This window comes from Rhinoraja longicauda, chromosome 9 (assembly GCF_053455715.1).
Source record: "Rhinoraja longicauda isolate Sanriku21f chromosome 9, sRhiLon1.1, whole genome shotgun sequence".
Lineage (NCBI taxonomy): Eukaryota > Metazoa > Chordata > Chondrichthyes > Rajiformes > Arhynchobatidae > Rhinoraja > Rhinoraja longicauda.
Genome location: NC_135961.1, coordinates 15,481,127 through 15,495,776, shown reverse-complemented (window position 1 = coordinate 15,495,776; position 14,650 = coordinate 15,481,127). Strand labels below are relative to the sequence as shown.

Sequence of the window (14,650 nt, the reverse complement as noted above, 5' to 3'; positions counted from 1 at the left end):
GCCATAACCAAGACTCTGGAACTAAAGCAGAGATGCAAGGAACTGCAGATGCTGATTCAGTATCAAAAAAGATACTGAAAGCATGACATTAAAGCCAACTTCTTGCAGTACTCCACATATTCCATCATAGATTACATTGTATTTAGAAAGAGGTTCATATAAACAGTGAAACAGCGCACGTAATTCTTCATAAATTAGTGGAGTTGTCTTTGCCTATTGCCACCACCTTGTGGTCACTCTGTTCATTGTAAGCAAAATCCATTACAAAGAGGTCTGTAATAATGAGGGTAGACTATTACCTAAATCAGTGCTTCTTAAACTATTTCAGTGTCATTCACCCTCGAGTCTTTATCACAACATTTCATTTACCCTCGACTAAATTTTATGTTTTTTTGGTAATTTTAGTGTTATTCTCCCTTATGAAAAAAATATATAAATATCTGAATAAATTAAGTCATTCACCCCTCTAGTTTCATTCACCCCAGAATAATTTCATTCACCCTTGGGTGAACCATTCACAAGTTTAAGAAGCACTGACCTAAATCAAGAACTGCACAGAAAGAAGTGGCACCAGAAATCAGGCTCATCAAATATTGTAACAATTCATTTCAAAGGAAGAGCAAGATGTTCAGCTATGGGAAGTGCCACTAATCTTCACTGGGACAAATCCTAAATGATCAAAACCAAGAATCAAACTGGATACCCGTTTCAATTATTTTTAGCTGCTGTAATCACTTCTCCACTAGTGATTGTATTTTAAGAGAAAAGCAGCAAAAAATATCATGAAGTTAAAAGAAATTCAGAAGTGCAATGATTGGACAAGGAATAGAAAATTGGATCTGGTTCTCCAAATGGTGCCAATGATGTACATGACATGTAGATGAACAATGATGTAATCTGATCATAAAAAGCATGTTATCTATTTGTAATGACATCCCCTGGTTTTGATGTGGTTTGATGGCTGAGATCTAGTTCCAGAACAAACCTGAAACTGCTGCCTGTTGAGGTACAATCTCTTGCTATTCCTTGCCATAAACCTGGCCACTGAAATGGGTGTGAATCCAACTGGGGCAAAGGGAAGAGAGAAAGAAGGGGGTAGAGGGAGAGAGATGGCAGACAGTGTAGATAGATAAAGTAGAGAGATAGACAGACAGATGAATAAATCGATAAATAAATAAACAGGTAAATGGATGAATAAATGAATAAACAGATAAGTAATTAAATAGATGAATGAATGTGTAAATAAATTGATGGATAGACGAGTAGATAAATAAATAAAAATGAAATAAGGGTGGGGATGATTTGTAAGTTAGTTACTACATTCACTATCCTTGATATTCACAAACATTTCAATACTCACTTGAGGATAGGAAAGATAGCCAGTGAATGAGTGGGGAACGGGCAGGGGAAGAAAGGTTATTGATCAGAACAGCATTATTGTAGGATGAGGGTCAATCCTTCATTGAAGGAAAAGTGGGGGAAGGGGTTTCAAAGATTCAATTAAAAGATTCTGCCCTCCTGCAATTCCTTCCTTCCCATTGCCTCCTGGGCATTATAGCCAGAAGCGACCCAGTGCCTTGCACTTCTGATTAGTTGGAAATATCATTGCTATACGACAGTGACAAATAAAGGTCTGTTTGTGTTGTTTTAGAGTAAATTCTCCTTTTAGAATTATTGGTTAATGCTTAGTTATTTGTTTAAAAATAGCCAGAGCAATGACAGAAAGATTTGTGTATATTTTGTATCTGAAATGTTATGATAAACTAATTGAAAAGTTTTCAATTGCTTTTACCTTTGTGGAAATAATTGTTTAGAAATGTTTATTTGACCTTCTGAAGATGAGCATAAAGCACAGACAAATTGTATGAAACTTTGACTTTGGATGTGCTAAGATACGTTGTCAGAAATGAAAAGGTTTTGTGGTGTGGTAGTGTAGAAATCTGTGTCTGTTATGCACATCTTTATGATTTACTTCTTGGCTTGCTACTGTGAATTAAATCATGGGCATTCTGCGCAACCTGCATTTGAATATATGGTTAGAATGGTTGATTTTGAACTAAAGTTGCATATCCCATGTTATCTATAGCCTTGTATTTAGTGGCATTTGCCATCTGTTACTAATCTACACCCCAAGAGAATGCCTGGAATACCTCAAACACTTGATTAGTTTGGACGTGAGGAATGAAGTTATTTACAGCTGTTAATAGCTTGAACTCTAAGGCACAGTACGATAATTGATGTGCATTGTGAAATGTTTCACATATTCTTCTTTCCACATTGTTGTGAGAACTTACAGTCCTCAATGTCCAAAGTCTTACCTGATTACCATAAAATCTGCATTATGTCTTAAACTGATCAAAATAGTTTGCTGTTCCTGATGGTGAAAACAAAACTTTTGTTTTATGCTTAAATAGAAGTAAAGGGTTTAATTTAGTTTTATTAAGTGGGGCAACTATGTAAAATTGTTCTGAAGTCGAATGTGAAATTTCAGTAATGCAGTAAAGGAGCAGTTTTCAAACGTATAGGAGCCTTTGTATGGGAGGCTTTGTAAATAGGCTCTCCGTATGGGAGCCTTTGTAAATATTAGGACAGCCAGAGCACCTATGTGTATTAATAATCATGTAGTGAAACAAAAAAGACAACAAAAAAAAAATCCTGTGCAAGTGCTTTAGCAGCACATTTGGATCCTTACACGAGATCTCAGTTTAAAAGCCATGACATAGAGAATTGAAGCTTCTGTGAAATAATCAGTAGAAGCACGTGGTTGGACTCTGTTAATATAGAGCAAAATATTTTGGTTTCAAATGTAAAATAAAAATGCCTGAACCAAATGGTACTAAATTCCAGTCTGGAATGTTTTGAGTATATTACGCTTCGCGAGGTGAATGAATATTTTGGCAGAGAATGGAACATTTTTCCAATTTTTGCACAAAAATCAAATCGGTGAGTCCCTGTTCACAAACTGACTACTCGTCTAGTCAAGATTTTTTTAAACTCCCCTTTGATCATTTGACTGGCAAAGTCTAGTTTGAGGTATCGTAAGAATCATTATAACCCTGATTCTCCTCTTAATTCCAAATATAATAAGAGTTTTGTCTAAGAATATCCATAAAATTCTGCATCGTTTTCAGTAGCTCGAACATTTTTATGCTGATACCATTTTATTTGTCTTCCAGTACTTCATGTAACTGCAGTTGTTTCTCCCCACATACAGGTACAAACTAAACCTGCAATTTCCTAACTAGTAGATGCATGCATGAAATGCAAACTTCTCATGCAGAAACAAAACCTGATGTAATTCATTTTATATTTGCTGGAATCTGAACCAATAATTGCCATTTGGTATTGCAATATTTACTGACCTATGCTTAATCTGTTTAAACTTCTTGCATATCAATGCCTTTGCCCCACCATTGACAATGTTTAAGTCAGCATTTACACAGCACACAGCTCTCTGAGATAAGAACTTCATTTCAGAGCAGTTACTTCAGATAGTACATTTGCATTATTAATACTTACTGGAATCATTTAGCTCAGATAATTTTGCACAGGTGTATAACGTTTGTGAATCTTATAAAAATATGACTATTTACAAAGTATAATGTAGGAAACAATCTCATTATGTGGACCAATAGTTTTAAGACTCGGAGAAACTGCAGCATACAATTTTCTTTCATTAAACCTCTGAAGGAAGATTGTGAATTACAAAGTAAACCATTAATTTGGTGGATCATCTAACAGGTCTTGACACTGGAATCACATCAGAAGTTATGGTATGAAAGAGAAATTATCTTGCCCTGATGCCTCAATAGCTTTTAAGATTCATGAGGTGTTTATTTTCTTGACTTCCTTTATTTCATATTGTTAAAGTTACCCTTGCAATGTTCCATTTCTTCAATTGTTTAGCGACACCTAGCAATCGAACAGCTGCATAGCTCCAGTGAGCCAAATTTACATCCTGATCTTTGGGTTTGTAGAGATTGCACCCTCTTCCTGTGACCACCTGAATCTTCTTCATATCGCAAGGATTTGCTGGTTGGTAGGTTAATTGGGAAATAAACATTGCCTTCAAGAGTAGGTAGATTGTAGGAGAATCATGCTGAGGTGGTTGGTGGGATGATGGGTTACAGGGAAATAAGTAGGAGAATGGGACCAGTGTAAATTGAATTCCCTCATTCTCCCAATGAATTTTGTTTATCACCTCTCAGTATCTTCCAGTAATTCCAAACGTGGATTGGTAAGTTAACAAGCCATTATAAATTTCCTACTGGTGATAAATAAAACATTTAAAAAAGGTTTTAGTGCATTTATCAAAAATTCCATTGGACAGAAGATGATGAAAAATGAATACAGTACAGGATTGAAGTGGCAGCCAAAATCTCATTGTGGTAGAACTTATGTAAGCAAAAATGCAAATGGCAATTGGAATTAATTGTCAATGCTTTAAGAAATAAATCATTGGATCGACTCCACAGTTTTTATCTTTGGTGGCATGAAGAATCAAGTATGATCATCACAGCCGTCTATATCCCACCGCATGCGGACACCGACGTGGCACTGTCCACCCTACAAGATGTGTTGTGTCAACACCAAAACAAGAACCCTGATGCGGCTGTGCTGGTGGCTGGAGACTTCAATAGGGGAAATCTCAAAAAGGTCATGCCCAACTTCTACCAACACATCACGTGTGTCACCAGGGGGGAAAGAACTTTGGACCATTGCTACACGCCGTTCAGGAAAGGCTACAAGGCCGTTTCTCTCCCTCCTTTTGGGAAATCTGACCACGCTGCCATTTTCCTGCTGCCGGAGTACAAACAACGGATAGTACGGGAAGCGACAGTGACGAGGGACGTAAAGCGGTGGGCTGACCATTCAGAGGCCATGCTGCAGGATGCACTGAGCGAAGTCGACTGGAACATGTTCCAAGCAAGTTTAAATGAGTTTGCGGAAGCGGTTACGGACTTCATTGCCACAATAGCCGATACCATCATCCCCACGGTAAGGGTCAGTATCTTCCCTAACCAAAAACCCTGGGTGGACAGGTCTATTCGCGTGGCCTTGAATGCTCGCACCGCTGCTTACAACTCCGGCCTGGCATCCGGCAACATGGACGACTACAAGGGAGAGTCCTACCGACTGCGAAGGGCAGTGAAGGATGCAAAAAAGAGGTACCGGGACAAGATGGAGTCACAGATGGAGCAGCAGGACACCAGGCGCCTTTGGCAGGGGCTACGGACTATAACTAGCTACAGGTCCAGCACCCCCTCAACCGGAAGTGCCGGCTCCTCCTTAGCTGATGACCTGAACTCTTTTTACGCACGGTTTGAGACGGGTAACACCACCAGCTCGCCGTCTAAAAACAGCACCAAAGGGGCGCTGGCTAGCGAGGCTGGAGGGGGATCCACTGCCGGGGATGTGCACACATTCTCGGTGTCCGAGCATGAGGTGAGGTGGGCTCTGACGCGTGTGAACACGAGGAAAGCTGGAGGCCCAGATGGTATATCTGGGCGAGTACTAAAGTCTTGTGCTACTCAGCTTGCTCCAGTGCTCACCACAATATTCAACCTCTCCTTGGCAAAGTCCGTGGTCCCTGCATGCTTCAAAAGATCCATCATTGTACCGGTGCCAAAGAATGCCTCTCCAGCGTGTTTAAATGACTACCGACCGGTGGCCCTCACCTCGGTTGTCATGAAATGCTTTGAGAGGCTAGTTAAGAAGCACATCTGCGCCCTCCTTCCTCGCAACATGGACCCACTACAGTTCGCATACTGTCCGAACAGGTCCACGGATGATGCGGTCTCCCAGGTTCAACACACCGCTCTCTCTCATCTGGACAGCCAGGGGGGCTATGTGAGGATGCTGTTCATTGACTTTAGTTCAGCATTCAACACAATAGTCCCCAGCAGACTGGTTGAGAAGCTGCTGGAACTGGGGCTTAGCACCCCTCTGTGTGCCTGGGTCCTGGACTTTCTCACTGCCAGGCCCCAAGTGGTCAGGATGGGGGAACACACATCTAGCTCCCTCACCCTGAACATAGGATCCCCCCAGGGCTGCGTCCTTAGCCCCCTACTGTACTCCCTGTACACACATGACTGTGGGGCCAGGTTCAGCTCAAACTCCATCATCAAGTTTGCTGATGACACTGTGGTGGTGGACCGGATCTCCAACAACGATGAGAAGGCCTACCGGGAGGAGGTGGCTGATCTGGCACTCTGGTGTCAGGACAATAGCCTCCTCTTGAATGTCACTAAAACAAAGGAGCTGATTGTGGACTTCAGAAGGGCTAAACATCCAAGGAAGTACACGCCACTCGAGATAAATGGGTCTATTGTGGATAGGGTGAGCAGTTTCAAATACTTGGGAGTCCGCATCGCAGAGGATCTGACGTGGGCAACGCACATTGCCGCACTGGTGGGTAAGGCTAAGCAGCGCCTTTACCACCTTAGACAACTGAGGAAATTCAGAGTGTCGCTGAGGATCCTTCATTGCTTCTACTCTGGGGCTGTAGAGAGCATCCTGTCCGGCAACATTACAGTCTGGTTTGGGAACAGCTCTGCCCAGGACAGGATGGCCCTGCAGAGAGTAGTGCGTTCGGCAGAACGCACCATGGGAACTACACTCGTCCCCCTGCAGGACCTATACATCAGGAGGTGCAGATCCAGAGCAAGCAAGATCATGAGGGACCCCTGCCACCCCAGTAACGGACTGTTCCAGATGCTACGATCAGGCAAACGTCTCCGCTGTCACGCTGTGAAAACGGAGAGGATGAGACGGAGCTTCTTCCCACAGGCCATCAGGACTGTCAACTTTTATAACCCCAGAGACTAAATTTTTGTCGACACTTTTTGTGCTATGTTTAGTAACTTATTAACTTTATTTATATGCTGTAACTGTAATTCTTTTTGTGCACAACCCGCAGGCATTGCCACTTTCATTTCACTGCACATCGAGTATGTGTATGTGACAAATAAATTTGACTTGACTTGAGAAAAAAAAAAAAAAAAAAAAAAAAAGAATAAAATGCTTTGCACAAAAATGCTTCTTTTGTCAACCTGATCCTTGATCAAATATTTGGAATTAATTTGCAATAATGTAAATTGTAAAATATAACTCTTGAGATTGTATCAATGTTACAGTTTGAGATTAGTAATTACCATCGTGGTACAGTTTATGCACAATTCACAAGTTTTATTGTAAATACAACATTGGGACATTGTTGGCCGGTGTGGGCGAGTTGTGTCGAAGGGCCTGTTTCCACACTGTATCAATCTATGACTCTATGACTAACTCACTTTCTATTGTCCACTGATGGCTTCATTTGTGATATGGAGAAACATTGTTTCATCCTCTTTATATGAAAATTCATTTTTTTGCTTTGTTAATATTTCATTTAGTTAGTATAAAAGTGCTACATATTTGCATGATGTCTTTGATTTGAATAAAATTAGAATAATTCACTAAAATGGCTTTAATTTACTGAAGTGTATTGACAAAGGTTTGCAAGGTTTCAAAGAATGCACCATTAATATTTTGCTAAAAATAATCAGAGAAGGTTCACAAGGATGATCCCCAAAGCATTACATAAAAACCATAAAAGAGAGATATATACAGCAGGCCAGGTAGCATGTGTGATAGGAGAGATAAAATAAAATGTCAATGGCAACCAAATTTTTGATTTGTTTTACTCCACCAGGGTTAGTTAACGGAATTTAAACCTCAATGCACAAAAATAAATACTACCGGCCATATATTACCAACAAGTATGGGAAATACACTGGAATTTAGAAGTATGAGAGGAGATCTTATCGAAATGTATAAGATTATTAAGGGGTTGAACACGTTAGAGCCAGGAAACATGATCCTAATGTTGGGGGAGTCCAGAACAAGGGTGAATCTGTGGAATTCTCTGCCTCAGAAGGCAGTGGAGGCCAATTCTCTGAATGTATTCAAGAGAGAGCTAGATAGTGCTCTGAAGGATAGCGGAGTCAGGGGGTATGGGGAGAAAGCAGGAACGGGGTACTGATTGAGAATGATCAGCCATGATCACATTGAATGGCGGTGCTGGCTCGAAGGGCCGAATGGCCTCCTCCTGCACCTATTGTCTATTGTCTATATATTAAAACAAATGCAATGATCCTGGGAATGGAAGGTTTGTCCAAATGAGGAAAGGGGGGACTAATAGGTGGGACTCTACAACGCGGGCTTGCCTCTTGCATCATCATAGATATAAATGCGTTGCCCAGGCTTGTTGCTCTTCCAGTTTCGATCACTGTTGGTGTGACACTGGGAGGGAGAGCGAGAACAAGGGAGGGGGAGGATATCAACTCAGACCAATTCGCTGACCTCTTCCACGAGGGGCACCAGCAAGCCCTTCTTCACTAGCTGCCGTGCCGCCCGGTTGACACGGCTGTTGTTGTGGCTCACGTTGTAGTCCCTGGGGACAGTGCTTACTTCAGGCCGCTGCTACTGACAGGACGTGCTCGGTCACCATGGGGCTTCCACCCCTCTCACCAGCTGCCACTTCTTCCTGTCGGCCGTGAGCATTGAACACACCCCTCCACCGCCACCGCCACCTCCTCCTTCTCTCCCGCAGTTGCTGACATCTTCCACCTTGGACTCCGAGGGAGAAAGAAGAGGAGGCAACAGCGGTGGAGGGGGGTATGGACAAACGGACTGCTGACGGGAAGGAGCAGCAGCTGGTGAGAGGGGAGGGAACCCCACGGTAACTGAGCGCGTCCTGTCTGCGGAGGCGAACTTTAGAAAGCGCTGTGGGCCAGGGGCTTCAACATCAGCCACAACAACAGCCATGTCAACCGTCCAATGTGGCAGGTGGTGAAGAAGAGCTCGCTGGTGCAGACTAGTAAGACTGGTGTCCAGCTTTAAGTTGAACTGACACAAAATGCTGGATTAATTTAGTAGTCTGAATAAATCTGAAGTAGTGTCCACAACGCCAACACCATGTTCGCCAGAGATGCTGCCTTACCTGCTCTGTGTCATTTTGTGCATTAACCAGCATCTGCAGTTCTTTGTTTCTACCTACTTTTAAGGTGATTCCTATTTGCATAAAATCTGACTTGCGTGAGGAACATACAATCAAAATCATGCAATGAATTTTCTTTTTGTCATTAGTTCCAGCCAAGTATATACAAATACAAATTAGGAGGAAGAAGCGACTGGGCAGCTTGATTGTGAATATCGAGGGCAGTGAACTGGACGTAACTAACTTACAAATCATCCCTTATTACATTTTTATTTATTTATCCAATTATCTATCCATCCATTTATTTGCACATTCATTCATCTATTTAGGCAGCTTGAACCTTTTCTGCCATTCAATATGATTGAAACTAAATGCAATCTCAATTCCGTATTCTCAACTGCCTCCCCTACCATTCACTCCCATTGGTCCCAACAAATCTTTCTATCTAACTCTTAAATATATTCAAAGACTCTGCTTCACTCCATTTTGTAGAAAGGACTCACAGTTCCAAAGACAAAATAATTTTGCCTCATCTCAACTCCATGTTAAACAGTGACTTTTCTTTTTTTTTTTAAAGTGACCCTAGTCCTGGATTCTCAAAAAGGGGAAAAACTCCCTCTACAATCTCTTAGCACTTTAATAAAATTGTTGCATAATCAAAAATTATAGTAATAACATTATCATTTGGAACATAAGGAATGTAAATTCTCACCAGGCTGGGTACAAGAATGGAGTTGAGTCAATAAGATCAACCATCAGTTTCCAGGCCATGATTTTGATTGTGTGGAGTGAATTGTTTGGTTCGTGATTTTTAGAATAGGTGGGGAGTGCACAGAGGAAGGAGAGAGCAAGGTTCAGTGTACCGTACCCCTGAGTAGCAGATTTCACATAATAGAAATTCGCCCTTACGGAATTCTCAAATTACCATTAAAAAAAATTGAGATTAGTTTAGCTTAGCGACACAGCACGGAAACAGGCCCTTCGGCACACCGACTCCACACCGACCAAAGATCCCCACACATTAACACTATCCTACACATACTGGGAACAATTTACATTTATACCAAGCCAATTAACCTACAAACCTGTATATCTTGAGTGTGGGAGGAAACCGAAGATCTCGGAGAAAACCCATGCAGATCACAGGGAGAGCATACAAACTCCATACAGACAGCACCCGTAGTCGGGATCGAACCTGGGTCACCGGCGCTGTAAGGCAGCAAGCCTCCCGCTGCGGCACTGTGCCAAGGTACAGAATAAAAATACATTCTCAACAAATTTATATGAGAAAATTAACGCAAAATATATTCAAAGAACTGAAGCAGTTTATTAAGGATGATTGCAGGCTGCCGGTTCATAGTAGGATTTGTTTTGTAAACTGACAAGGCAAACTCTTCAATTTTTATACAATGATACTTTCTCCAACAAATTAACATCCATTTTTAAATACATCAAAACACCACCCTGTTCTCTCATGCCTACAATAAATCCGAATTTTCCTGTCCATGTATACCATGCACCTATGGAGACATTACTGATTTGGGAAAATCTTCCCATCAGAATGGGTCTTCAATTATAACATGGGATTCAGTGGGGAACATAAGATTTACAGTATTGAAAATTCTAATATGGATTGTTTTCTATGAACATAACACCTCCATATTGCAGGGATACACTGTGATCAAAGAGGTGATCTGTTTTTTAACAAGTTGATCTGGCACTATGAACGTGTGAAAACAGGACAAGCATTGAAACTACTGGCAATTAAGTAACTATTCAGCATGTGCTCCAGTTCCCTGCCAAAATGCACAATTTCAAAATTTCCCACACTATACCCCATTTATCAGCACATTTCCCACTCTCTTAATCTAACTATATCCATTTGTGGCTTTCTTATGTCCTCTGTGTCATTGGCGAATTTAGCAACCATATCCCTGTTGCTTTCACCCAATTCACTGGATTGTGAAAAGTCATGGCCCCAGCAGTGATCCCTGTGGCACTCCACTCATTACATGTGCCAACCAGAAAGAGATCCATTAAATTACACTCTATTTTTTGTTAGCCAGCCATTCTTCTATCCATGCAAATATTACCTCCTACGCCATCAACTTTTAACTCCTACAAATCAGGCACACCCACACTTGTGCTTATATAACATTCAACAGTAAGTTTTTTTTCATAGATTCAATTCTTTAAAAGAGGCAAAAGGCTATTGCTCTATGAATGAACCACAGCAGATTTATAGTGATCAGTGATTAACAACCAACCATATAAAAAGAGTGCAACAACAAATTAAAATTCATGCTCAAACCATGATCATGAAAATCTATTTTGGACCTGCAACTCAGTGTTAAATCTATGTATAAATGAGCCAAAAATACTTTTGCTAATCACCTCCAATGGAAATTTCAGGAAGGCGATCAGTCAGTCAGGTCTGACACACAATTACTCAAATATGCCACCAAAGATCAACAAAGCAATGTCCATGCCCTTTATCATCTCCTTTCAAAATATGTACAATTTAATATTTACCCACTCAGAAACATCCTCTAGATGACCAGAGTCAACCCCTAATTCCATACTTTTTCACTACTTTATTGTCATAAATAAGCACATTTTTATACAGGAGCCAAAGAATATCTAAAGTACAGCAAAATGACTTAATTCAGATGCAGGGCATGAAATAAGAAAGTTTAACAAAAGATAAAGTATTAGAAAAACAACACACCCACAAGCAACCTTTGGAACAGAGATAAAGTATACACATCTGAAAACTGTAAACTCAGTCTACAAAATCTTGAACAGCAGCTGAAATTTTATTAGCTGTGCCAGTTACATTCATTGTAGATTTCTCAATTAGGAAACAAGAGAATCCTGACAGTACTTTGTAAAATCTTAATTAACTTTGAGTACCACAGATGAGGCCAAATTCATGAATACTTTTAGAATGAGGTTGGTGTAAATATACACCAACATCAATGACTGCAAAACAATTCATGAACTTAATGGAATTTTAAAATGCACTCTCGGGTAGATTTGGTTTCCCTGGACATTTCGTAAATTTAAAGGAGCCAATTATCCTCCAAACCTGCACGTCTTTGGAATGTGGGAGGACACCGAAGAACCCAGAAAAAAACCCCACGCAGTCACAGGGAGAACCTACAAAGTCCGTTCAGACAGCACCCGCAGTCAGTAGCGAATCCGGGTCTCCGGTGCTGCAAGGCAACAACTACAACTCTGCCTGAATGTTTGGAAATATAGAACAAGGAAAAAACTGTGTCACCCCATGCGCCACTGGGCCTCCTTGTATATCCATATATCTATTTAACAGGAAATGGAGGCCTGCAAAATGAACAGCAATTGACACAATTATTTTCTAGGATACCTTGCACATTGTATCCTTTGTTTTCAAAATGACTACTAAATGTCAAGCAGGTAATATAACCTGAAGATATATTGACCCGCTCGTGTCCAAGCTTTATTTTGTATTGTTTGACATGTTTGACAGTAGAGAACCCTGACCAAACTAACTACAGTGTTTCATAATGTAACCTTGCTTCCATTGAAATGTAACTCAAAGTTTCGAATTGATATCAGCTGTCTGAATGTTTGAAAATACAGAACAAGGAAAAAAAATGTTTGAACTATCCGGCAAATGGTTCATCTTTTGCAATGAACATTTCTAATTTACTGCACAGACCAGCAAACACAAAGAGGGTTTTCACTGCATATTTTGTGATTTGCAAAAGGTCCTGCCCTCATGAAAGTATTTTAAAAAAGCACTAAAAATAAATTGAATCAGTCTTTAGTTGAAATTACTTGTTCTTCAAAATGAAAATTAACATAAATTCACAGTAAGTTCCCAGAGAGAGAATAATAATAATAGCAGGACTGTCTAGTTACCATGTGTCTGCCATTATAAACCATTTCTCCTCATTAACTTTACCATCACCCTTCAAAATTATAATCATTTTCATCAAAACTATTTTTAAGGTTTTCTCTTCTGAATAGAATAGTTTCTGCTTCATCACATAACAAGTTCACAAATCTCTTTTCAGTCATAGCATCAATGTTCCTTGTTCTTCACAACAATCAGCTGTGAGGTAAAGGAACTTTGCCAATGCCTCCCATTGATGTAGACTTCTTTTTTCCAAAATCAGTTGCCGCCTGTTCAAAGGAAAGTTCTGAGATGGCAGAAAGTTAACTGACCAACCACTATATTGATGATTTCTGACAAACAGCAAACAATGTAAAACGCACAATCTAATATTTCTTCTACATTTCAGAGCAAAAAAATAATGACTGGAATACACATTGGATTACTGCAAAATCTGAAATACAATAGTTCTAAATATATATTAAATTTGAAATATTTGAGTAGACTATATTTTGTGAGCTAGTTCATTCAATGCCATGATTAATTCTGTTGCTTTACATGCAACAAAGCACACAATATATTATGAGAATAATTGTGAAATGTGTAATTTTCATTCAATCACTTTGAGAAAGTTGTGAGAGTGTACAGAGAAGAAATTATTCACGTGAATTTCAAGCAGAAATCCTGAAATTGTGGAGACACGAGGGACTGCTAATGCTAGAAACTGAAGCAAAACAAAACTTGCTGGAAAAATTCAGCATCTGCGGAAGCAAAGAGATGGACGACATTTTGGGTTGAAACACTGCATGGTGACCGAGAGAGAAGAGATAAGATGACAATACATAGAAGCAAGAGGGAGAGGTAAGACAGAGATTGCTGGGTGATAGGTGGAAATTGAAATTGATTAATTGAATCTTGAAACTGATAGCATTTACAACAGAATAACAGCAGATGCAAAAAGTTCCTCTGCATTTTCAGTTGCAAGATCATGGGCTAGAAGATGAATCTTTCACAGAACCACATAACATTCAGGCCAGACGGAATGATAGTTGACCCATCTAAGAGGATCCAACTTGTCCCATTCCCTTCGCTCTCACTTAAGCCCTGCTAGATTTTTCCTTTCAAATACTATCCAACTCAAAGTGCATGAAACAACTGAATGTGTCTCCAATACTAACCCTGGGAGAACATTCCAGATCCCTCTTCCCCTGAATCCTTCTGAAAAATCTCTTTTGCCTTTGTTCTAAAGCTGTGACGGCTTTCCTAAAGTATGGTGCCCAGAACTGGAGACACTAATCCTAGAGCGAATTAGCATTTCTTTAAGATTCATTGTGACTTCCGTGTTCTGGCACTTGGTACCTCTACTTGTCAAACCCAAGATCCTTTATGCTTTCTTTAAAAATCACCTTTTCAATCATCCTTGCTTGTTACAACAAACTATGTCCGTATACACCAGTTCTTTGTTTTTCCCCTCAAATTTGTGGCCTCTTTTAATTCTGACTAAAATGTAACACTTTGCAACTCAGCATTTATTGATCGGCCTATTCAACAAGACCATCTACATAGTTCAAAGTTTATTCCTATCCTCCTCCTAATGTTTTTCTTTATCTGTAGATTTGGAAATTGCTACTTCTATACCCAAATCCAAGGGATTAATATATTAAGAAAATAAATTAACTCAGTACTAACACTGGGAACTGTACACTTCTCTCCAGTCCAAAAAACAACCTTACATTTCTACTGTCTGGTTCCTGTTACTTAGTCAACTTCTTAACCATGCTACAAAAGCCTGT

At 40.1% G+C, this 14,650-nt stretch overlaps 1 protein-coding gene across 3 annotated transcripts in view; it reads right to left on the bottom strand.

Annotated features, from left to right (window-relative positions):
• sptbn1 (spectrin, beta, non-erythrocytic 1) overlaps nucleotides 1-14,650 on the bottom strand; it is a 195,776-nt gene that overhangs the window by 154,138 nt on the left and 26,988 nt on the right. The gene's annotated exons all lie outside the window — the stretch shown is intronic.